Source organism: Triticum urartu, chromosome 5A (genome assembly GCF_056163025.1).
Source record: "Triticum urartu cultivar PI428250 chromosome 5A, HENAU_Tu73, whole genome shotgun sequence".
NCBI classification, from domain to species: Eukaryota; Viridiplantae; Streptophyta; class Magnoliopsida; order Poales; family Poaceae; genus Triticum; species Triticum urartu.
The window spans coordinates 531,482,834-531,505,778 of record NC_141877.1 but is presented as its reverse complement, the minus strand read 5'-3'; positions in this window follow the sequence as shown (position 1 = coordinate 531,505,778).

The window sequence follows — 22,945 nt, the reverse complement described above, 5'->3', positions numbered from 1 at the left end:
GGGAACTATGTGGGTCTCTGAATCCCACTCCTCCTCCCTCCTTCGGAATGCATAATTTCCATCAAGCCTCACCCCAACAGTACTTAGATATCACATTTGTCATCCCTTCACAATTTTATTTTTCAGGATTTGAATTTGAAATCGCAAACTCCAGAATGACTTGACTGACTGATATGATCAGTGTTTCTATTCATCCTTTCGACAACAATTTCTCCTTCCACCACTCACCAACTGATTAATACAGTCAATAAGATACTCAAAATGATCACTCATGTAAAGCTGGGAGTCCAAGATATTTATCATTCAAGCTTTTGTATTTATCCCAAGTTTTGGCACACGACTACCTTGTCCTGAACAGAAGTGTTTTGTTTGGGCTAAAAAATATACTCGACTTTTCATCGCTCAGCAGCTGCCCCGAGCTAGCACACGTGTTCTGTTCACACTATAATGGCAGAAGTTTCATTCATGTCATTTAACATTGCCGGTGCACTTTCAATACGTGAACAGAAAAAGTGCTATCTTTTTACCACTTACACTCCAAAATTTGGATTGTTACTGCAAGTCCGGTCATGTGATATAATATAAATAATTTAATAGTTAATAAAGCGCTCGGACTCTTGGTACGGGCAAAGACTTTCTTGTCCAACCTATCAATGCACTGCGTCTAGGCCACTAGGCAGAAGCATGCATGGCTAGTAAGAGCATCTCTAGTGGCTTGTGTATCCCATAGTCTATGTCAAATATAGACCATTAGAGGGCAAAAAATGTCTCCAGCGGCTTGTGTATGTGCTAGTCTAAATTTTAGACATCCATCCGAATCGCTACGCATAGTCCATATTTAGACGACGGAGCGAGGACGTCCAAACAGAGCTGCCCCTTCTCGAGCTCGCTCCCGCGCCAATCTGGAGAAGTTGGAGACGAGGAGACGCCCACGCCACTGCCCCGAGGAGCTCGCCGTCGCTGAGGTACGCTCTGGTTTTTCTGATTCGGAGAGAGGGAGAGTGATTGAAGAGACGGGGCAGGGAGATGGGGCCGATGGATCTGAGGCCAAATCCGGCCGCCGCCGCCGGCCACTGTCGCCCTTGCGGAAGTGGATGCGAGAGAAGGGGCAGTGAGATGGGGCTCCGGCTGCGAGCGCGACGCCGGCGGCGAGCATGTGCGCGAGCGGCGGGTGTGAGGGGGATGCGCGAGCGGCGGGTGCGAGCCTGTGCGCGAGCGGCTGGGGCGCCGGCGGCGAGCGTGTGCGCGAGCGGCGGCCGTGACGCACGAGCGCGAGGCGGCTGCGAGGCAGGAGCGTGTGCGTGAGCGCCGGCTCCCTGAATTTTGGTGTTGTTCTCTGAATATCTGAATATTGGTGATGTTTTCTGAATATCTGAATATTGCTGCTGCTGCTCTTTGTGTTGAAAACTGTTGAAAATATAGCCGTTGGGGACATAGACTACTAAATTTAGATAATTCATTGGAAAACTGAGGTTGTCTAAAATAAAAAAAATTACACCATTGTGTATATGAAGATATAGACTACCAAATTTACTCAAGCCACTAGAGATGCTCTAACAGTTTGAACACAAAAGTAAAAGAAAACTTCCTGGGATAAAGACCATAGATGAGAAAGTTAGCATTTGTTCTATTTTTCTATTCCACTGAACACATCGGTAGCTAAATTGAGTGACAAACTAACAAGTTATCAGGTAAATCTCGCTTCATTTAGAAACTCAAGCCACGTTCATCTTCCTCTTCTTGCATGCGATGCTATTATGAGTAAAATGTTTTACGAGGAATTGTAGCCAAAATATGACTATTTTGTTTTTGTGCATATAATCTATTTTGTGCATATAATCTATTTTGTGCACATTATGTAACCTTCCATCATTTTTTTCTGCACTAATTAATGGGAGGAGGAGGAACAACGGCCGAGCTAAGAGAATCAAAGGGGCGAGAGCAATGGCAATGAAGAGTACAGTTTGTGTAATTAACACTATGAAGATAAAGCATCGGTGGCTCAATAGTCTTCATAGTCCAATAAATGCCCAACAATGTGTTGTACTTACAGCATGACTTTTGGTCCTAATTTATTGTCGCCAAACAGGTATGCACTGTGCCACTCTATGTTGGAGCAGTGTATTCAACAACAACAATTCATTTCATCCAATTATGGACTGATCCCTAGACAACGGTGCAACGGCGGAGATTTCAATGAGCGTAGTCGCCGAGTGCTCCTAGTTCGCGTCCGGGGCCTCCCGCCATACTATGTCCCCTAGTAAGCTGCTACTATTTTCTTCCCATTGTAACGTGCTTGACAATGCCTCCACACATAACAGGAAGAGTTACGAAGACAACAAATCTCCTTGCCTCAGACCCCTCGTCGGGGTGAAAACCTCCGTATTAGCCGGGTTGAATCTCATACTATATGATACTGAAGAGACACATACAATGATCATAGTCCAACTTTCTGCAAAGCCCAGTCTCTCCATCATTCGACGAAGGAACCACCATTCAACTCGGTCGTTTACTTTATGCATGTCGAGTTTGATGGCACACAATCCCGTCTTCTCTTTCTTCCTCTTGATGGTATTCAAATATTGGTTACACAATCTGAATATTATCCGAACTCCCTAGAGCTCCCTCCAATTTGGGACCGGCTTGCGAAAATTCCAAATGTTCGGACCAGTCTGTTTGATGATCTGCGTTGGATGGCTAAAAATGTTTGAACCGGCCGGTCCGAACAGTTCAGGCGATTTGATGCAGGTGGCGCTCACTGGCAGGCAAAAACGTCCCTTGTCTAACTCAATCAATAAAATGGTAAAAAAAATGTTCCCCATCGCCTCACATGTGTATCGATAACATTGGGCCACATCGTTCGTAGATATAAACACGACAATACAGAGGGACAAACTTAAAGGGGAAAACGCAGGGGACTTCGTAAAAACAAATCAAGGCCATCAGATCACGAGTGTGAAGTAATATCTATTGTAACTGTCGAGCTACTCTCTCCATCTTCAGGTTGACTATATAGCGGGAGGGAAAAAAACAACAACTTTCAGACTAGTCATTTTTACATGTTTCGTGTAGATTTTTCATAAAAAAGACCACATATTAGATTGAAATGACAAAAAAGACCACCTCTAGATCAGATCAACAAAAAAGACCCCCTTGCCATGACGGCAGACGACACGTGGCCCGGCCGCCATGCTGCCATGCGGCCAGTCGCTCGCTACAGGATTCCAGGCCCGCGACGGAACGGGGACGGGCTCGTGGGCCCGGCCGCCACTATATGAAGCGGCCGCACTGCTGCTGCCCGACAGCGCTGCTGCCACACGCGACGAAGGGGTGGGCCCTGCCGCCACACCCTGTGGCGGCCGCACTGCCGCTGCTGCACGCAGGCCGATCGGTGCCAGCCCCAGGACGGTCTGTGTGGGCGTGTACACGTACCGTACGTCTCGAGACGTCGCTAGCATGGCTAGCTAGACAACGGGATGCTACAGTACACGCGCATAAATTTATTGTATTGTTGATCTGTGTACAGGACTGCACCGCATTGACCATGCATGCTGCTCCATATGGGCGAATCGAACACTGTCCATCGAGGACGACGCATCACGTCATGGGATAAACACACGTATACTATTGCAAAAACAAAAAGGCTTAGGTATACATGTTGCAGGCATGGGTGGGATGGATAATTGTATCATGCAGATTCTCCGGGCTACGACGCTTCTCGCGACGGCATGCAGAGCAGCAATGCGGCCGCCGTAGGGTGGCGGCAGGGCTCACCCCTCCGTCAGTGCGGCCGCCTCATACGGTGGCGGCCGGGCCCACGAGCCTGTCCCCGTTCCGTCGCCGGCCTGGAATCCAGTAGCGAGCAACTGGCCGCCTGGCAGCGGGGCCGGCCGCCTCACGTCGTGGCGGCAGGTGCCACGTGTAGCCTGGCGCACCTGCCGCCACGCAGGGCCGTCTTCAGGAATTTGAGGCCCGGGTGCGAAATGAAAATGATGCCTTAACATCTAAAAAACTCTTATAATTAATCAAAATATTAGTAAACTATACGATACTCTCTTTTAAGTCATATTAACTTTCATTATATGATATTTCGCACAATATATGAAATATATCTGATACACAAACTATCTTCTACTATAAAGGATGGATTGACTAAACATTAAACATACGGTAATTTATTAATTAACTTAAGAACTGATGTGCATATACAATATACTCGCTGCCCATTAAGTTGTTAACAAAAAATAACGTAAACTAAACCTTCTTGTTCTTGGGTGCACCTGATTAATCTGCAAATCGATCCCAATCCTAGGCGCTTGACCACCGGCTAGCAGCGGCTGCATTCTGCCTTTCTTGATGCCGTTGGCCCTTGCTCACGCTGGCTACTGCTCGATTTGTGGGGTGAATTCTGCCGCCATCCTGTTTCTTGCTCCGCCTCCCCAAAGCAGAGTAGATCGAGCCGTGGCACTCAAGCAGACTAGAATGAATTGTGGGTCAAAGGGCTGACTAAGAGGAAGTTTGGGAAAGGCTCGGGGTCTGCGATCAACCAAACCAAATAGGGGGGAGCATTCAAGCGATCAGACCAGGCCTCAGGCCCAAAAAATGCAAAGAAATAAGATAGCCTAATAAAAAAATACACAACGTTGGCCCAAAATAGGGGCCCTTGGCATTCAGGGGCCCTGTGCGGCCGCACCTCTCGCACAGCCCCCTGAACGGCCCTGCCGCCACGGCAAGGGGGTCTTTTTTGTCAATCTGATTTAGAAGCGGTCTTTTTTGTCATTTCAATCCGGTAGATAGTCTCTTTTGACAAAAAACCGTTTCGTGTGTAATCCCGACTTTCTGTACCAACCATGCATATAGCCATATAGACACCTGTACCAACCAAATGAACATGGGGTCCCGACTTTCCACCAATTCAGTGCCTCAGCGGCCTATTCTCTACACAAACCAGTCTGACAAAAAACTGCTGCCCCTGTCAAACAAAACATAGAGAAAATCACTTCACTCCTCTTTACTTCTTTAAACTGCTAGCATCATTGCGTTGTATAAACTATCAGATTGAAAAAGGACCGGCTGGCATGTGAGCTCATACAAGCACTTCATCATATATATAATAAAGAAACAAAAAGAGCAAAAGACATGCAAAAATTCATCTTCTCTCCAGGTTAGCATGAAAGCTGGGTCCAACTATCAGGTTGTTGCTGCGAGTTGAGGAAAACATCTTATAGCTTTTAGACTTCATTTTCTTTATTTAGCATGCAGCATGAAGTTTCGCATCTTAATTAGATGGAATAAATAAATGGTGGAAGTAATGTACTGCTGGTTACTATTCTTCTACTTTTCTGTCTGCCAAATTTCAAATTACATATTATAGCATATCTCAGTCTAACCATAGAGATTTCAGAAGGAAGAGAACATCTGCTATTAGCATAGTGTTGCCATGTTATTCCCTATCGATCTTAAGTGCTTGTCCAGAAGCAATGTGGATGAGATCTCACACAATGTAATACAGCGGTGTGCCTATTTTTTTTCGAGGGTACGCAAATTGCGTACCTTAGCTTTATAGAAGAAAAGAAATGAGACATACAACAACGTCAACCACTCGCTGCGAACAACGAAGGCGACCCACTCCACACCCGGATCGTACAAGGACAACAAAATACAACAACACGACAACACAACTACGACACAAAAAGCCTACCCTACACTGAACCCCTTGCCGCGTCTCGGCCGACATTGAAGACCTCCAAAGAACAGCAACTCCAGCTTCCTTGGATAAGCCGGCGACTACCGTACATGGCGCCGAAGGAGAAAGATCCGGGCAGCGGTGAACGCCGGAGGAGCGCATCATGGGACCTCGAGTCTCCCAGCACAATGCTCCCAACAGAGTAACAACCTCAAGGGCGTTGCCATCATGCCGATCCTACGAATCAAGGCTTTCACCCCGGAGACAGTTGCCGATACAAGGTCGCGAGGAAGATGGTGTTGCACTCAGCGAAGCCTCCATGAAGGTGAATGACACCCGTAGGTGCCATCAACGCTGGTCCGGCCACAACCGAACATGATTTTCATCCGTAGCACCGCACATCTCCACGTCTCCAAGATCCCGGCCAGTCCCGATCAGATGCCTCACACCGCCTTCACCGCAGCAACTTGCCATCGAAGCCCCCCTCACTGCCGAGGGAACACGCCTAAAGCCATCACCTTCCACCTCGACTAGGAACCGCAGCAACCACCGAGCGGTGCACAACCAGATCCGCCACGGTGGCCTTCACCCGCGCCAGGGGACTACCACCAGAATGGATCCGACCCGCACCTCCCACCACACTCCGGCACCCACACCGCCGAGGCATCGCCGCACGCCTCACAGGGCAGCAGCCGAACGCCCGCTGCCCGCCAAGACCCTTCCTGGCCAGGCCTCGCAGCGCAGCCGCCGCCATGGCTGCGCTCGCACCGCCACCACCGCCAGTGTCGGTGTACCACCAGCATCCTCCATCCTGCTACGCCCCACGTAAAGCTTCGGGGACAATCGCCGCACTCCCTGCCGTGAGCACCCCAAGGACGCCTGCCAGCGCCGACGCACACCAGATCCGGGCCGAGATCCCCGGACCCGCGCCGCCAGCTTGCACCACCGACCCGCCCCTAGCCAACCACCGCCGTGGGCGAGTCGCCGCGGCACCACCGGTCCCTGCATCGCCAGCTCCCGTAGGACCGACCGCTGCTCGCCGCCGCGCGCCGCATCCCCCGAGCAGCGCCCAGCTCCAACCTCCGAGCGCCGCCGTCCATGGCCGCCAGATCTGGCCGGACCACGCCAGGCCGCGCCATCCCGGAGTAGCGCCCCGCTCCAACCAGCACCGTCGGACCACGCCAACACAGGCCAGACGCGCGCCACCGCCGATTTGCCTGACCCCAAGAGGAAGGCGTCCCGCGCCGCCGGAGATCCTCGAGGGAAGGAGGGGACCCCGCCGCCGCCGACGCGTGCACGGGCTTTGCCCGGCGGCGTCCGCTGGCGGCGGCGAGGGAGGGGAGGGGAGGTGGGGGGTTGCGGCGGCGGGGATTAGGGATCCGCCCGGGCCGCTCTCCCGCGGCACCGGGGAGATAGATTTTTCGGTGTGCCTAAATTTTAACTGAGATTACATTGTGTGCGGGGCCTTTTTAGCATGTTATTGCAAATAGGATAAAATGGAAATTGGCCTAGTTCTTTTCTAAATGGTACAGCTTTGGGACAAAGTGTTTAGCTACACCTGGACACAAAAAGATAATGAAAAAACATCCGGACAAACAATGACCAGCAAACTATGCTGCAAAGTGTTGGAATATTCTAGTTTAGCTGGCACAGAAATGACAAGGTACAGAAATGAAAAAAAAGCCTAACTGGCACAGACAAGAATGTTCATGCAAAATATGCAACACATACCCAATGAACTCAGAACATGCAATTCTCCAAGAGTGCAGGGGCGAGCAATGTGATCTTGATTAGATTTCTCTGCGCTATCAGTTTGCCAAATGTTGGAGACTATCAGTACTAGCAGTGTAGTCTTGGCTGCTTGGACACTACAAATAGCTGCCATACTGACCTGTTTGAAGCAGTGGCCAAGAAGACACCTGTATATGACTGAGGACAACCTGAAAGTAGGTCCATTTCTGTTTTTTATTACGCAACAAGATACCAATAGATCGCTTGGGTGTAAGATGCACTAAATTCCTAATTGTTATGTAAGTATACAGTTTGGACCCTAAGATGGAGATATCCGGATTGACATGCAATTGTTCATGCTCCTAACAATCTAGCACATGATCTGTTTGATTTTCGGCATCTCACATGGTGATTGCTGCTTCTTGCCTTTTGTATCTCTTGGACACAGGAGCAAATAACTAGAAACAAACTTATTGTGAAGCAGCCACCTTTTTTGTTTCCTGTGAAAGTGGCAGATCACATTTTCAAGCTGAACCAGATGCCTCTGGTGTGTATTTTGTTGACTGCTCGCTTCCAGTGCATGTGTCATATTCGCAATGTGATGTTTCCAGTTATATTTGATTTTATTGGAAAAGACCATATGGCCAAAAAAAAAAATAAGATTGATTCAGAAGAGGAATTGATTCCTTGTGGACAGACATATGCAGCATTTTTAATTGTCCGGCTTTCTGTAGTCCTTTTTGATTGTGAACTTGTTCAATCATATATGTTTAGTGAACATGTTGAGCAGGTTTTTCTTGCATTGAGCTCTTGACTTGCTTTAGAATCATACTCCAATCTGCCTGGATTAACGATTAATTAGGGATTGGAACTTATGAAGTGATGGCAAAGTTAATTGGTTGCAATGCCTGCATAATGTGTAGGTGATAGGAGGAGGCTGGGTTAAGTGAGTCAAGTGCATGCACCAGTCTGTCAGCGTGGCAAGCTGGCTGGGTAAGGAACTTGTGTCATTTCTGGTTTCTGGTAACAGAGTTTCTGCCACCCTCCGAGAAATCCCCATGCCAGAATGAAAAAAGGTCCGTTTTGGAAAAATATTCATCTGAAATTCTGAGCTCAACAAATTTTGTCAAAAGCTTTGGCTGACAAGTTAAGCTAATTAAATCTCGATGTATTGCACAGTTGTATCTGTGCTTATTCGTGCAGTCGCCCCAAATATTCAAAGAGAGGATGTACACAACAATATGAACCATGATAATAACTAGTTGGGTGAATCATGCATTTAGTTCTCACCATTCAAAATATAATTATTGAAATGCCATTCAAAATATAATTATCGAAATGCCATTCAAAATATAATTATTTAGCTAGCTGGTTTCACCAACAGTTATCAACTCGCACCAGGGTGAATAAAATTAACTAGCCTCTCAACGCTAGAGCAATCAATGATACTCTCATCAGACTATACATATATATTGAATTTTGCTTGATGACTAATGTGTTTGCAGCTTCCCTTTTGCAGGATTGCAGGGAAGGTCACATACATAGCACAAGCCTACATATGCAACATTGTAAAAGTGGCATGTAGTAGTCCGCAAGGCTCTGCAGGAGAGAGAACACATACTCTAGTTGATCGAAGAATTCAGTATGCTTCATATATCTGATTGGGTCCAATATCCACTTAGCGATGTGTCGTAGGATTGGGAGGCAACAGGGAGTTATAAGCATGTCACACAGAAGAGTCCAACACTGTAGACTAGACCGGGCGACCGAGGGCCAGCGGAACTCCAACTAGAGGATAGTGGACGAGGGACGCTGGTGGCGTGGAGTCCATATACCATCTTCATGTAGTAGATAAAATTCTGGATATAGAAAATCACATAAACCCATGGAAATAAAGGTGTGGAATCTCAGAGGTGTTAAACATCATCATGTCACTCGTCATGTCACATGACTTGTGTCACGTAGCTTCGGCGGGAGGTAATTAGGAGATAGTTTATATTCTCTCTAAAACCGCATATACTTATCTCTATCTCTTATCTCTTCCTTGCTTCTCAAGATGTAATCTCTCCAAACTACTTGTATGCATATTCAGGGATAAGCCCTTGTCTATATAACACGCAGGCGCGACCCCAATCAGGGTACGACGCTTCACGCCTTTCGCACATGGTATACAGAGCCCCTTTTCTTCATCACGTCTAGTTCGCTAGGGTTTCTCCTACCACCAAAGCTCGCCGCCATTTCCTCCTCTACCGCAGCCTACTCCAACCTCTCCGGTCAAGTCACAGAGAGGCTATCCTGCACCAATTATGTTCTCTAGCCCACCCAGATAACCCCGCAGATCAGAGGAGCCGGCTTCTTTGGATACGTCGATGGAACCACACCAGAGCCGGCCAAGCACGTCGTCACCAAGGACAAGGATGGGAAAGAAGAAACGATTCCCAATCCTCTCCACTTGGTTTGGATCCGAGAAGATCAACTGGTATTGGGCTATCTGTTGAACAATCTGACAAAAGAAGTACTTGTGCAGGTCACCTCCATCGATCATGCACATGAGCTCTGGGCGACACTAGCAGGGATCTTTTCCTCGCAGTCGCTTTCTAGGGTGAACAACATCCGCATCGCGCTCTCTCATGCACAGAAGGGAACACAGTCCGTGGAGACATACTTCGCATATATGCGGTCGCTTGCGGACGAACTTGTTGCTGCAGGCAAGCCTCTTCAAGATGGCGAGCTAGTCTCCTACATCCTCGCCGGCCTCGACATGGAGTACCAGCCCCTCGTCTCCGCTCTCGACGCGCGCACACATCCGGTCACCATCGACGAGCTCTTCTCCCAGATGAGCAACTTCGACCAGCGTGTTGCACTCTTCCAGGGGAATGGCGGCTTCAAGTCGTTGGCAAATGCTGCCACTCGCGGCCGTGGTGGTGGCGGCGGCGGATCACACTACCGCGGCCCACCGTGGAAGGGCAAAACCAGCAATGGCGGCAACTTCAGCAGCAACTCCCACAACCCCGGCAACAACAACGGCAGTGGGCGGCCCTCCTACACCAACTCCAAGGGTCGTCGCAACTCCCCCAAGTCACGTCCTGACACCATCCGGTGTCAAATCTGTGGAAAACCGGGGCACTCAGCAAAGGATTGCTGGTATCGCTTCGAAGAGGATGAAGACTCCTCCCAAGATGAGAAAGTTGTTGCCGGGGCAGAGGCCTCGTATGGAGTCGACACCAACTGGTATGTTGACAGTGGTGCTACAAACCACATCACCGGCGGGAGAAGGTCACCGTGAGGGAGAAATACCGCGGCCCGGAGCAAGTCCACGCCGCAAACGGAGAAGGTATGAGAATTAGTCATATTGGTCACTCAATTATTAAAACCCCTCACCGAAAAAGCCATCTTAGAAAAATATTGCATGTCCCTAGAGCTTCCATGAATCTCCTTTCAGTTCATCGCATTACCATTGATAACCATGTCTTTCTTGAGTTTCACCCCTATTTCTTTTTGATTCGAGATCAGGTCACGAAGAAAATCCTCTATCGAGGTACATGCGTTCGAGGGCTATATCCGTTGATTCCCAAGCTTAGGAGCTTCAATAAAACAGCATGTGTTGTCACCAAGTTATCTTCAACCCGGTGGCATGATCGTCTAGGGCATGCATCTTTTTCTTTAGTAGAACGAGTGCTTAGGAAAAATAAGCTCCCATATGTTGGAGAGCGTAATGTTGAAACCGTTTGTGATTCCTGCCAAAGAGCTAAAAGTCATCAGTTGCCATATCCTATTTCCACGAGTGTTTCTACTAAACCATTGCATCTTATTTTCTCTGATGTTTGGGGTCCTGCCCCCTCTTCTGTGGGTAGACACACTTACTACGTAAGTTTTATCAATGACTATAGTAAATTCTCTTGGATCTATCTACTTAAAAAGCGATCCGATGTTTTTCAAGTCTTTCAAAATTTCCAAGCACTCGTTGAAAGAAAATTCGATAGCAAGATCATTGTTGTCCAATCCGACTGGGGAGGGGAATACGAAAAGTTGAATTCCTTCTTCCAAACACTTGGTATCTCTCACCAAGTGTCATGCTGAAAGTGCAACTATCCCTAGGTGGTTTTGGTAATTCATAACAACATATAGCTCATTGAGCTAATGCTATTCCAAGATGATTATTTCAGGAAAGCTCAATGATTGGCATGGCATGGATGTGAAAGTGGAACCCTCAAAATGCTAAGGACAAAGGATTGGCTCAAGCTCAAAAGCTCAAGACTCTTCATTTTATATTTTAGTGATCCAAGATCACATTGAGTCTTTAGGAAAAGCCAATACTATTAAGGAGGGATGAGGTGTTGCTTAATGAGCCTCTTGCTTCATGTGCTTAGTGATATGCTCCAAAACCCTCAACTACTTTCCCATATCCACATATGACCTAAACCCTAAGCCAAACTCGGCCCTACCGATTCTTCCTATCCGGCGCCACCGAGTTTCACTTGTCATTAGCCACTGCCAAACCCTAGCAATTCGGTTCTACCGATAAGGATCTCGGTCTCACCGAGATGGGGTTGCAAACTCTCTGTTTCCCTTTCGTAACTTTTCGGTCTTACCGAAAGAGCGAATCGGTCCCACCGAGATTGCAATGTAAATTCAGTGTTTCCTTTTTGTAACTTTTCGGTCTCACCGAGTTCCACTCGGTCTCACCGAAAGAGCAAATCGGTCCCACCGAGTTTGCCTGACCAACTCTCTGGTTAGCTAATTACCAAATTCGGTCTCACCGAGTTTGTGTAATCGGTCTCACCGAGATTACGTTACGCCCAAACCCTAACCGAATCGGTCCTACCGAGTTGCATGTCAGTCCCACCGAAATTCCTAACGGTCACTAGGTTTACATTTTCGGTCCGACCGAGTTTATTGATTCGGTCCCACCGAGATTGGAAAACTGTGTAACGGTCTGATTTTGTGTGGAGGCTATATACACCCCTCCACCTCCTTCTCATTCGATGAGAGAGCCATCAGAACACACACACCATTCCAACTCATATGTTCTGAGAGAGAACCACCTACTCATGTGTTGAGATCAAGACATTCCATTCCTACCATATGAATCTTGATCTCTAGCCTTCCCAAGTTGCTTTCCACAAAAACCCTCTTTCCACCAAATCAAAATCCTATGAGAGAGAGTTGAGTGTTGGGGAGACTATCATTTGAAGCACAAGAGCAAGGAGTTCATTACCTACACACCATTTGTTACTTCTTGGAGAGTGGTGTCTCCTAGATTGGCTAGGTGTCACTTGGGAGCCTCCGACAAGATTGTGGAGTTGAACCAAGGAGTTTGTAAGGGCAAGGAGATCGCCTACTTCGTGAAGATCTACCGCTAGTGAGGCAAGTCCTGTGTGGGCGATGGCCATGGTGGGATAGACAAGGTTGCTTCTTCGTGGACCCTTTGTGGGTGGTTGCTTCTTCGTGGACCCTTCGTGGGTGGAGCCCTGTGTGGACTCGCGCAACCGTTGCCCTTGGGTGGAGCCCTGTGTGGACTCGCGCAACCGTTACCCTTCGTGGGTTGAAGTCTCCATCAACGTGGATGTAGGATAGCACCACCTATCCGAACCACGGGAAAAACATCCGTGTCTCCAATAGCGTTTGAATTCTCCAAACCCTTCCTTTACATTCTCGCAAGTTGCATGCTTTACTTTCCGCTGCCCATAAACTCTTTGCATGCTTGCTTGAGTGATGTGATGACTGCTTGACTTGTCCTAAATTAGCTAAAATCTGCCAAGAACTAAAATTGGGAAAAGGTTAACTTTTATTTGGTCAAGTAGTCTAATCACCCCCCTCTAGACATACTTTCGATCCTACAAGTGGTATCAGAGCTTTGGTCTCCATTTGCTTGATCTCCATAGCTTTTGGTGGTCATAGTCTTGGTTTCACAACCGAGGAGAGTATGGCGTCTAGCGAGGGAAATTATCACCGTAGAGGTCCTTACTTTGTTGGTACTAATTTTGCTAGTTGGAAGCATAAAATGAAAATGCATATTCTTGGACATAACCCCGCTGTTTGGGCTATTGTGTGTGTTGGTTTGCAAGGTGACTTCTTTGACGGGAGAGAACCAAACCGTGAAGCTACCGCGGATGAGTTGAAGATGTTGCAATACAATGCTCAAGCTTGTGATATTCTCTTCAACGGATTGTGCCCCGAAGAATTCAACAAAATCAGCCGCCTTGAGAATGCAAAGGAAATTTGGGACACTTTGATTGATATGCATGAAGGTACCGACTCCGTCAAGGAATCCAAGTTGGATGTGCTTCAAAGCCAACTTGACAAGTTCAAGATGAAGGATGGTGAAGGTGTCGCTGAAATGTACTCTAGGCTTGCTCTCATCACAAATGAGATTGCCGGCTTAGGAAGTGAAGAGATGACCGATAGATTCATCATCAAGAAGATCCTAAGAGCCTTGGATGGAAAATATGATACTGTGTGCACATTGATCCAAATGATGCCCAATTACAAAGATCTCAAGCCAACGGAGGTGATTGGAAGAATTGTTGCTCATGAGATGTCACTTAAGGATAAAGAGGAACTTCACAACAAATCAAGTGGTGCCTATAAAGCCTCATGTGAAGCCCCTACATCATCAAGTGAGAAACAAGACTTCAATGAAGAATTGAGCTTAATGGTGAAGAACTTCAACAAGTTCTACAAGAGTAGAAGCAAAGATAGAAGCTCCAAGTCAAGGTCCTACAATGACAAAAGATCTTCTAGTAGAGAGCGAAACTGTTACAATTGTGGAAGACCCGGACACTATTCCAATGAGTGTACGGCTCCCTACAAGAGAAGAGAAGATTCTCCAAAAAGAAGAAGCAAAGGGTCACCACCAAGAGAGAGAAGGAGTAAAGATGATCGTTATGAACGAAGATACTCACGGAGAAGCAAGGATTCGGAAAGGAAGGAAAAATCATCAAGGAGCTACACAAGACGAAGACATCAAGCTCATGTTGGTGAATGGGTATCCGGCTCCGACTCCGACAGCCACTCCGAGAGAAGTTATCACTCCGACTCCGAAGATACTCAAGATGAAGGTGTTGCCGGTCTAGCACTTGTGTCAACCAACTCCTACGACATATTTGACTCACCAAATGAAGGAATTGGAAGATGCTTCATGGTCAAAGGTCCTAAGGTAACACACCCCGAGTATGTTGATTTCAATAGTGATGAAGATGACTTGTTAGGTGATGATTTGCTTGGTGACAACTCTAGTGATGAATACTATAATGAAAGACCAATTAATCATGCTAAAACGAGTGACAATGATAAGGAGAAGAAGTTAGCTCATGACACTATCTTCGAAGATCATCGAGAACTTTTAAGAGCTCATGAGAAACTACGCTTTGAAAAGCTCAATCTTGAGCAAGAGCATGAGTTCTTAAAGGCAATCAATGATGATCTCCGCAAGAAAAGTTCTTCTTACATTGCCAAGTGTTTACTCTTATCCACTTACATGCCTCAAGTCAAGTCTAACAAGAAAGATTCTTCCTCTAGTAGTAACAATGATCATGCTAAATCCAATATTGTTGCTTCTAGTAGTTCTCTTGATTCCACTAATGATTCTCTTAGCCAAGTTGCACTTGAGCAAGAAAATAGCTTATTGAAGGGAATTATAGAGAAAGGAGTGTACAAAAGCCTTGCCGGGAGTAAGCAATTCGAGGAAATTGTGCGCAAGCAAGGAATGCACCGGAAGAATCAAGGTGTTGGTTTTGAACGAAAGTTCAATGCCAATGGAGTTGAATGGGAAGAAGATCAATACCCCAAGACAAAGTTTGTCCCTCAACAAGAGAAGTATACTTCTTTCAAGGGGACACAAGCTCAAGATGATCTTCCACCACAAGACTACGAGCAAAAAGGCAAGGACAAGCTTCAAGAGGAAATTGATGCATTTGAAGAAGCTCCTAAGACCTTAGTCAAGTGGATTCCCAAGACTACTTCAAGTTCCACTTCATCAAGTACGACTACAACTCCAAGGATTCCCATCAAGATGATGTGGATCCAAAAGAAGAAGAACTAGAGAGTTCTTGAGGGTGACTCCGCCAACATACTTCACTCTTATCATTTTGGCAAGAACAAGTGCAATCAACTTCCACATCTTGCACTAGTTCAAGGAGTCACAAACCCTCTTGTTGGTAAGACAAGGGACAAGGTAACCTAAAAGTTTTCATGGACATCATCTTTTGTGTGCATCACTCTATGTCTATGGATATCCTTGTTTGTTCCTTGTGGGACTAACCCATGTAGGTATTGAAAGTGCAATTCACTCAAATGGATAGCTCCAAGAGATCTACATCAACATTGAGCATCCACATCTTCAATATCTACATGAAGTCATCATCGACAAAACCCAAGGTTAGTTCATCCCTCTTAGGGGGGATATCACATCTAGGGGGAGCTTTACTCTAAGACTTGAGCTAAAGCAACTCTAAAGATGTGAACACAACAATGCTTTATGTAAAAGTGGTAACCCCACTTGAGCTTAAACGATGAGTATGACCTATGATCAAGTGTTCTCACTTGACTCCTAAGTCAATGTACTCATATATAGATGACCTAGTCATCGCAAATTGCTTGATAAATGCTAGAATTGGTTGTGCATGCCTTGCCACATATTTCATTTGCCATCTTATTGTGTGAGCATGCTGATTGCATATTTTACTCATTCGAGGACATCCACTTATTGTTTTGATTGCTTGGTTTTATCCTCTTTTGCCAAGTGGATGGACAAGAATGCCTAAGAACGTCCTCTAGCTATCTATGCTTTTCTCGTCTCAAACTCTATTCACGCTGCATCACAAAATTTGATCAAGTCAGATTCAAACCACTCTGTGTGAGGAGCGCTCGGAGTCCCCGATTCGTCATAGACTTAAACTTCCAAAACCTCTTTATGATTCTCGGTCTGACCGATACTCCACTTTCGGTCCTACCGAGATCATTAAGTTGATCTAGGTTTTCGATCTCGGTGCAACCGATTTGAACCTTTCGGTCACACCGAGTTTCAGTAACTGCACGCAGTTATGAATCTCGATGCCACCGACTTGTTCCACTCGGTCACACCGACAGGGTCGGGCTATATATAGTCATGGGCAAAATTTGGAAATTTCTCCGAACCCCTTCGCCCGCGCGATAGCCTGCTCTGCCCTCGAGGTCTCCGGATCGTCTTCTCGTCGCCAGCAGCCTCCAGTCGCTGGTCTCCGTTGCCGTCAACGGGAATTCTGCCCCGCCGTTGCCGCCGTAGCAAGTCCCCGCCGAACTAGGGTATGGACTTGATCTTTGTGCTATTCCTTAATCTGATTCCTAGCACATTGTGATCATATTGTTTCTAGCCACGTTTGATAAACTTCTATCCAGTCAAAACGCTCATAGATTAGGTTTGATTCGAAAATTCTAGGTTTAGGTTTCCGCCGAAACTATCTCGGACCCACCGAGTTGAAAAACTCGGTCCCACCGATTTGGCTTATGCCATTGCACAAGTGAGACTCGGTCTGACCGAGAATTACTTATCGGTGTGACCGATTTTTGAACTCAGTGAAACCCTAGTAGTCTCGGTGCCACCGAACTGTGACTCAGTCCTACCGAGTTCACTAGTTTAGGTTCCAAAACTGCTTCGGTATCACCGAGTTTGAAAATCGGTAGATCCGAGATGATTTCAGTGGGAAACTAAAACTAAGTTTTTGGATCATTCTTTTTGCAAAAATCTCTGCATTTTGTGATGCTCATCCACTCTATCTCCTCTATAATCTATTCACAGGGTCAGCAGTCAGTTTGCAGCATGTCAGACCAGAGTGATAGCCAGAATCTGTCAGAGCAGCAAGTGGTGATAAGTGAGGGCACTAGTCCCTCCAGTTCATCTGATGAAGGCAGCAGGAGCACTCCTAGCAATTTGCCAAAGGCTTCCACGAGACAAAGGAAGAAGAAAATTTCAGACTCTGAAGATGAGGACTATGTGGCAGAGGAAGAGGCCACTTCCAAGAGAATTGAACCAGCTCAAGGCACTAAGCCAGGTCTGAAAATCAAAAGGCCAGCAGGCAGGCAGCCCATGTCAAAGCCTAGAGCCTCAACTGAGAAGCCCACTTCCCAAGAGCCAGCTGCAGCTGAGGGCAAGAAAAGGAAGGAGAGGGTGAAGAAGACTGTGGCTAGAGTGCTTGGCAAAGCTTCCATCATGGAAGAGGAAGAGGGAGAAGAGGCAGCTGCACCTGCGCCCAAGGCACCCAAGCTAATGGGAGATGCCATAAGGTCAGGGGGAGCTGCATCCAAGCCCAAGGAAGCACCTAAGGCTACATCTAAGCCTAAGAGTGCACCAAAGAGAAACACAAGAAGCATCCCAACCACTGAGAAGAACAAGGCCCCAGTGCCTGAAGCTGCAGAGGAAGAGGAAGAGAATGTCCTTCGGAAGCTCAAGCCCAAGATCCCAGACCACAACGATGCTCATCCTATGGTTGAGGAAATGAAGCTCAGGAGAGACTCAGGGCTCAGGAAGTGGAGAGAAGCAGATCCATATGCTTCTAGGAGAAGGACTGCAGTGGACTACAGGTTTCATACCAAGGCGCAGCAGGATTTCTATGAGACAGTGCTACTTGACAAGAAGCCAATTGTATGTGACATGAGATGGGTCGACTGGACCTATATCAAGGACAATGAGGAATACTACCCTGGAGTATTTGATAGCTTTAGTGCGTATGGAGTTGCAGACTTTGTTGGGCAGAAGCTCATAAAGTGGAACGAGGAGCTAATCATGCAATTCTACTCCACAGCACACTTTTATCCGGATGGCAGGATCACATGGATGTCAGAGGGTACAAGGTACCACTCTACTGTTGAGGAATGGGCGAAGCTGATCAATGCCCCAGAGGAGCAAGCAGATGACTTGGACATTTATGCCAAGAAAAAGATGGACCACAACTCCATGTCCAACATGTACAAGGAGATTCCGAATGAAGCACTTGACACGTTCAAGTTTGGCTCAGTGCATTATCTGCTATCAGGATTGCCTACGATCAACTGGATCCTTAGGCAGACCCTTCTGCCCAAGTCTGGAGATCACAAGATGATCAGAGGTCACGCGATCAATTTGCTTCATGTCTTTGACGTGCCTCAAAAATTCAAAGTCATGAGCCTCATAGTGGAAACAATCAAAAGGACTGCGACAGATCAGAAGAGGAGCTGTGGATATGCCCCTCAGATTCAGGAGCTCATCAACTCCAAGATGGGCACGGGCATATATTTGTTGGATAAGGAACACCTGCCCATCCGTCCAGATTTCGAAGATAATCAAGTTGTTATGACTGAGAATGAACCAACATCTGCCCATGCACAAGCTGAGAAGGAGAAGGCGAAGAAGGAGAAAGCTGCCAGGATGCCTACTCAAGCGGAGGCATCTGATTACTTCCTGAAAACCAAACAAGAGCAGCTTGGTTACTTGATTGCGTCCACCCTGCAGATTGAGCAGAGTATAGCCACCCTGACTCAGAACCAGGCGAGTTTAGAGAGGATCATGGAACAGAGGTTCTATGACTTGGACATCAAGGTGACAGAGATACAGACTGCCGTGGAGCAGCTCCAGGAGGACATGAATGAGAGGAGAGGCAGGACCACGACTGATGCTTTTGCGAGGGTGCCACGAGGTCCGAGGTCGTCTGCACTGCCAGTTGCTGACACCAGAGCTACAACGTCTGCACCAGCCACAGCCTCAGTTCCACCAGCTGCAGCATCCACTTCAGCCTCGACTCCGACCACGTCTACTGAAGGCTTCGTCCTTGGAGTGCTCCGGACTCCACCACCACCTGAAGATCAAGCCTGAGCGTCGATCTAGTGCTATGCATTTTCTAGGAACTTTTTGGTAACTTGTTGCCAAAGGGGGAGAAGATGTATAGATCATAGGCTTCGAGAGAGAGAGTGTTGCTTTTCTCTCTTGCTTTATTTGGTGTTTTTTCGACCTTTTCTGCTTTTGAGTGCTTGATACTACGTCATTATTTGTGAGACATTGATGATCATGTGTTTGATCATAAGCTACACTTAATGCTTGCTTAATGCCATTATCCTATCTATCTTGTGTGATCATTCATTATTCTTGGTGATGAGTGCATGTATTTCATTCTTATCATTTTGAGCGCTCCACCAAGATGTATGTGACATGGAAGAGTAACCCATGACTCTAACTCTTTGTGCATTTGCAGTCCAAAGCAAATTTTAAATATGCACAAATTTAGGGGGAGCTCTTACTTATCACATACTTCTCAACGCGACGATATATTTCATGCTTATTATCATTTGTCGAAGCTTTGATCTATATGTTGTCATCAATTACCAAAAAGGGGGAGATTGAAAGTGCAACTATCCCTAGGTGGTTTTGGTAATTCATAACAACATATAGCTCATTGAGCTAATGCTATTCCAAGATGATTATTTCAGGAAAGCTCAATGATTGGCATGGCATGGATGTGAAAGTGGAACCCTCAAAATGCTAAGGACAAAGGATTGGCTCAAGCTCAAAAGCTCAAGACTCTTCATTTTATATTTTAGTGATCCAAGATCACATTGAGTCTTTAGGAAAAGCCAATACTATTAAGGAGGGATGAGGTGTTGCTTAATGAGCCTCTTGCTTCATGTGCTTAGTGATATGCTCCAAAACCCTCAACTACTTTCCCATATCCACATATGACCTAAACCCTAAGCCAAACTCGGTCCTACCGATTCTTCCTATCCGGCGCCACCGAGTTTCACTTGTCATTAGCCACTGCCAAACCCTAGCAATTCGGTTCTACCGATAAGGATCTCGGTCTCACCGAGATGGGGTTGCAAACTCTCTGTTTCCCTTTCGTAACTTTTCGGTCTTACCGAAAGAGCGAATCGGTCCCACCGAGATTGCAATGTAAATTCAGTGTTTCCTTTTTGTAACTTTTCGGTCTCACCGAGTTCCACTCGGTCTCACCGAAAGAGCAAATCGGTCCCACCGAGTTTGCCTGACCAACTCTCTGGTTAGCTAATTACCAAATTCGGTCTCACCGAGTTTGTGTAATCGGTCTCACCGAGATTACGTTACGCCCAAACCCTAACCGAATCGGTCCTACCGAGTTGCATGTCAGTCCCACCGAAATTCCTAACGGTCACTAGGTTTACATTTTCGGTCCGACCGAGTTTATTGATTCGGTCCCACCGAGATTGGAAAACTGTGTAACGGTCTGATTTTGTGTGGAGGCTATATACACCCCTCCACCTCCTTCTCATTCGATGAGAGAGCCATCAGAACACACACACCATTCCAACTCATATGTTCTGAGAGAGAACCACCTACTCATGTGTTGAGATCAAGACATTCCATTCCTACCATATGAATCTTGATCTCTAGCCTTCCCAAGTTGCTTTCCACAAAAACCCTCTTTCCACCAAATCCAAATCCTATGAGAGAGAGTTGAGTGTTGGGGAGACTATCATTTGAAGCACAAGAGCAAGGAGTTCATTACCTACACACCATTTGTTACTTCTTGGAGAGTGGTGTCTCCTAGATTGGCTAGGTGTCACTTGGGAGCCTCCGACAAGATTGTGGAGTTGAACCAAGGAGTTTGTAAGGGCAAGGAGATCGCCTACTTCGTGAAGATCTACCGCTAGTGAGGCAAGTCCTGTGTGGGCGATGGCCATGGTGGGATAGACAAGGTTGCTTCTTCGTGGACCCTTTGTGGGTGGTTGCTTCTTCGTGGACCCTTCGTGGGTGGAGCCCTGTGTGGACTCGCGCAACCGTTGCCCTTGGGTGGAGCCCTGTGTGGACTCGCGCAACCGTTACCCTTCGTGGGTTGAAGTCTCCATCAACGTGGATGTAGGATAGCACCACCTATCCGAACCACGGGAAAAACATCCGTGTCTCCAATAGCGTTTGAATTCTCCAAACCCTTCCTTTACATTCTCGCAAGTTGCATGCTTTACTTTCCGCTGCCCATAAACTCTTTGCATGCTTGCTTGAGTGATGTGATGACTGCTTGACTTGTCCTAAATTAGCTAAAATCTGCCAAGAACTAAAATTGGGAAAAGGTTAACTTTTATTTGGTCAAGTAGTCTAATCACCCCCCTCTAGACATACTTTCGATCCTACAAGTGGTATCAGAGCTTTGGTCTCCATTTGCTTGATCTCCATAGCTTTTGGTGGTCATAGTCTTGGTTTCACAACCGAGGAGAGTATGGCGTCTAGCGAGGGAAATTATCACCGTAGAGGTCCTTACTTTGTTGGTACTAATTTTGCTAGTTGGAAGCATAAAATGAAAATGCATATTCTTGGACATAACCCCGCTGTTTGGGCTATTGTGTGTGTTGGTTTGCAAGGTGACTTCTTTGACGGGAGAGAACCAAACCGTGAAGCTACCGCGGATGAGTTGAAGATGTTGCAATACAATGCTCAAGCTTGTGATATTCTCTTCAACGGATTGTGCCCCGAAGAATTCAACAAAATCAGCCGCCTTGAGAATGCAAAGGAAATTTGGGACACTTTGATTGATATGCATGAAGGTACCGACTCCGTCAAGGAATCCAAGTTGGATGTGCTTCAAAGCCAACTTGACAAGTTCAAGATGAAGGATGGTGAAGGTGTCGCTGAAATGTACTCTAGGCTTGCTCTCATCACAAATGAGATTGCCGGCTTAGGAAGTGAAGAGATGACCGATAGATTCATCATCAAGAAGATCCTAAGAGCCTTGGATGGAAAATATGATACTGTGTGCACATTGATCCAAATGATGCCCAATTACAAAGATCTCAAGCCAACGGAGGTGATTGGAAGAATTGTTGCTCATGAGATGTCACTTAAGGATAAAGAGGAACTTCACAACAAATCAAGTGGTGCCTATAAAGCCTCATGTGAAGCCCCTACATCATCAAGTGAGAAACAAGACTTCAATGAAGAATTGAGCTTAATGGTGAAGAACTTCAACAAGTTCTACAAGAGTAGAAGCAAAGATAGAAGCTCCAAGTCAAGGTCCTACAATGACAAAAGATCTTCTAGTAGAGAGCGAAACTGTTACAATTGTGGAAGACCCGGACACTATTCCAATGAGTGTACGGCTCCCTACAAGAGAAGAGAAGATTCTCCAAAAAGAAGAAGCAAAGGGTCACCACCAAGAGAGAGAAGGAGTAAAGATGATCGTTATGAACGAAGATACTCACGGAGAAGCAAGGATTCGGAAAGGAAGGAAAAATCATCAAGGAGCTACACAAGACGAAGACATCAAGCTCATGTTGGTGAATGGGTATCCGGCTCCGACTCCGACAGCCACTCCGAGAGAAGTTATCACTCCGACTCCGAAGATACTCAAGATGAAGGTGTTGCCGGTCTAGCACTTGTGTCAACCAACTCCTACGACATATTTGACTCACCAAATGAAGGAATTGGAAGATGCTTCATGGTCAAAGGTCCTAAGGTAACACACCCCGAGTATGTTGATTTCAATAGTGATGAAGATGACTTGTTAGGTGATGATTTGCTTGGTGACAACTCTAGTGATGAATACTATAATG